Genomic DNA, 3,317 nt, shown 5'->3' on the forward strand with positions numbered 1-3,317 from the left:
ATATATATATTTATATTTATATATAGAAACAGTTTTCTATATATTATCCATAAAATATATCTATATACATATATGTATAAATATATATATATATATATATATATATATATATATATATATATATATATATATATATATTTGTATTTATATCGAGTATCTCGTTATATTGAAAATAATTTATCGTGATTAATACAATACGATCGTTAAGTACAACTTGCTAATTTGTTCTTCTCAACCGGATAAATAAGTCTTTACGATGCCAGACGCGTTACCACTTTTCTTTCGTTCTAAGAAAACACATCGGTGTATAAGTAGACATCGTAGAATGTAGGAGAAAGAAAGATGAAGAATGCGAAGAGCTAAAGGAAGCGGTCATTGAATCGATAAGTATATGTGATTCATCGTGGTTTTGGTTTGAATTTTAAGGGATGATGATGACGACGACGACGACGACGACGATATCATAGACTTTACGAAGTAATAAATAAATAAAGAACAAAAAGAAAAGAAAAAAGGAACAAAAAAAGAAAACGCTTGTTAAAAAAATCACAAAGAAAACTCATCGCATATGCAATGAGCATGCAGGACAACGTCAAAATGAAATTTTCGATTTCATTTTAAGAAATGACGTTTTTATTGGTTGATGATATTTAAATAAAAATTATGAGACATCATTGTACACGAAGATGAAAAAGAAAGAAGAAGAAAAAGAATAAGAAAGAGTCAGAAAAATGTTAGTAACAAGGATACGAAGAAATTAAAATTCCAATCAGACATCTCTCTCTCTCTCTCTCTCTCTCTCTCTCTCTCTCTCTCTCTCTCGCGTGATCTACGAAATCGACGTTGATTTTTATTACATTGAAACTATTCTTTTTATTTCTTTCTTTTTTTTTTAATTATATACTGAAGAATCGAAGGAAGAAATTTTTATTTCGTCAATTGGACGAAAAAAGTTAGCCCTTCGTTTTGAATTATTTAAACAATCAGTTACAGGGTTAATAAATTCAGATTCTCACAGCTTGGAAAATCAAATTCTTTTTGTCTGGTTTTTCTTCTTCTCTCTCTCTCTCTCTCTCTCTCTTTTTCTCTCTTTTTCTCTCTCTCACTTTCTCTCATATACCAGTACGAAATACTCTTCCCCTTAAATTACTCAACGATGGATATATCTTTCCCCCTCCTTTCTCTTTATTCTCCCTCACTCTTTCCTGATCTCCCCTTCCTCGAATGATTAATTACCCGCCGACTTCGTTAATACTTAAACGAAGTAACGGCCTTAAATTGATTACAGTTTAATGTTTCCCAGATTAACACACGGCTTTCATGCGCCTGTGAGAAGCTACATTGCACCTTTCGCGATTGTTTCTTTTTATTCTTTCTTTCTTTCTTTCTTTCATTCATTCATTCATTCATACATTCATTTATTCATTCATTCATTTTTTCTTTCTTTCTTTCTTTATTATTTTTCCTATCAATTTTAACGAGATAACTATTCGGATCTTTAAATCAAAAGGATAGGTCTTATTGAAATTCGATATCTCCTTCTACCTGTTATCTTTTTAATAATTAATCTTGTTACGTAATTAACGAGAAAAAAGAATTCGAATTAAAAATTCACTTTCAACACGTTCACGATATCCTTTATACACATATACACAATTATACCTTTCATTCTTTCATTTCACATTGATTCTTTCTTTTTTTTTTACAAATATATTTATTAACACTTTCGAAAGTGAATGGACGTTCAGTTTTGACAAGAAATTTTATGCCAATTAGAATCGTTTTAATCCGATGAAGATTTCCAGCTGCGATTAAATTATTATCGATAAATTAATTCGAGGGTTTGTTTCTCCATAATGTTTTTTTAACAAAGAGAGAGGAAGAAAAAAAAAATATAGAAAAATGTAAAAAACGTTCTTTTAGCCTATGACGTATGGTGTTCCTTAAATACAGGCGTGGGAAGTAAAGGGAGCCCATATCTTGGCCCCCACCCTATATCGTCCCATTGCTGCTAATTGTAGGTGTCGAGGAGCATGCGGACCTGAACGGGTCTAGTGATTATGGCGTTTAGGCAGATATCCCTGATTATAGCGATTTCCGAGCATAACCCATAAAAAGAAGATCTCACTCTTCCTCTCTTTCTTTCTTTCTCTATTCTTATTTCCATCGTTTTCTCTCTTTTCATTCGTCGAACGTTTAGACAGCCGCACGAAATCGAATTAAAGAGAACACCCAAAAACATCCAGGCTTTATTATACCAATCGTTTTTTTTTTTTTCAATGATTTATGACATGGTTCGAATCTACCTGAACGACAGATCACTTTCTCTCTCTCTCTCTCTCTCTCTCTCTCTCTCTCTCTCTCTCTTGCTAACTTTCTCAGAAAAGGATTGCGAAATTATTGCGATTTTTTAATTACAAACTTTATCTTCCAAGAAAATATCAACTTCGATCTTCGCACGCATAGAATTCTAAGAAATACCATACAAGTCCCATAAAAGGAGAGAATCACTATAATACATGGAGTATAAGTCGATCGTGACTCGTGTCTCAATTTATGTTAGCAAGCTTTAGATAGGGGACGATTAGATTTATCGATGGATTTATGTCACCTTTTAACAATAATACAAGCAACCAGGTTTAACAGGATAAAAGAGAGATTCTATATAATAATAATAATAATAATAATAATGATAATGATAATAATAAAATATCATCGAATCGATGTGAACAAATGTATGTGGTGGGAGGACAAAGAGGTGGAGTCGACTGGAACCGTATAAGGATCCCAAGTATTATACCAAAAGGTCATAAGCGTTGGACACTGTCATAACCTTGAGTCAATAAGACGAAGATCATAAATCAAGTCTCGTGAAACAGCTTTCGATATTCTGTCGTCTCGTCTGTCTACGTTTTGAGAAAGGACACCATTCGAGGGTCCACTCATCGAGGACGAAAGGACGTCTTTGAAGGTATATATTTCGAAAAACGGAAAGTAAAATGGACACATAGCAAAATGGATCCTGGCGCCTCGAGATCTACTATACTCGACCGTAAACTTTTGAATCTTTATTCAACGAAGACTAGAAGAATAAGATGAAAAAGAAAGAATGAAGAGGAACTCGTCACTGAGAGAACATCCCCAGGTACTTGTACCTTTTCAGGTCAAAGTTCATGGAAACGAAAAAGGAACAGTTTTTCTTTCGATATCCTACACAACATTTTCAAGAACATCTCTCGATGTTGCTTGCTTCTCGCCACGAGACATTTTCTTTTCTTTTCTTTTTTTCTTCGAGATTTTACCTTTTTTTTTTTTTT

The 3,317-nt window shown here is 32.9% G+C and overlaps 1 protein-coding gene across 12 annotated transcripts in view; it reads left to right on the forward strand.

Annotated features, from left to right (window-relative positions):
* LOC122627550 (teneurin-m) overlaps positions 1-3,317 on the forward strand; it is a 674,747-nt gene that overhangs the window by 647,148 nt on the left and 24,282 nt on the right. The gene's annotated exons all lie outside the window — the stretch shown is intronic.

Source organism: Vespula pensylvanica, chromosome 3, assembly GCF_014466175.1.
Source record: "Vespula pensylvanica isolate Volc-1 chromosome 3, ASM1446617v1, whole genome shotgun sequence".
Taxonomy (NCBI): domain Eukaryota; kingdom Metazoa; phylum Arthropoda; class Insecta; order Hymenoptera; family Vespidae; genus Vespula; species Vespula pensylvanica.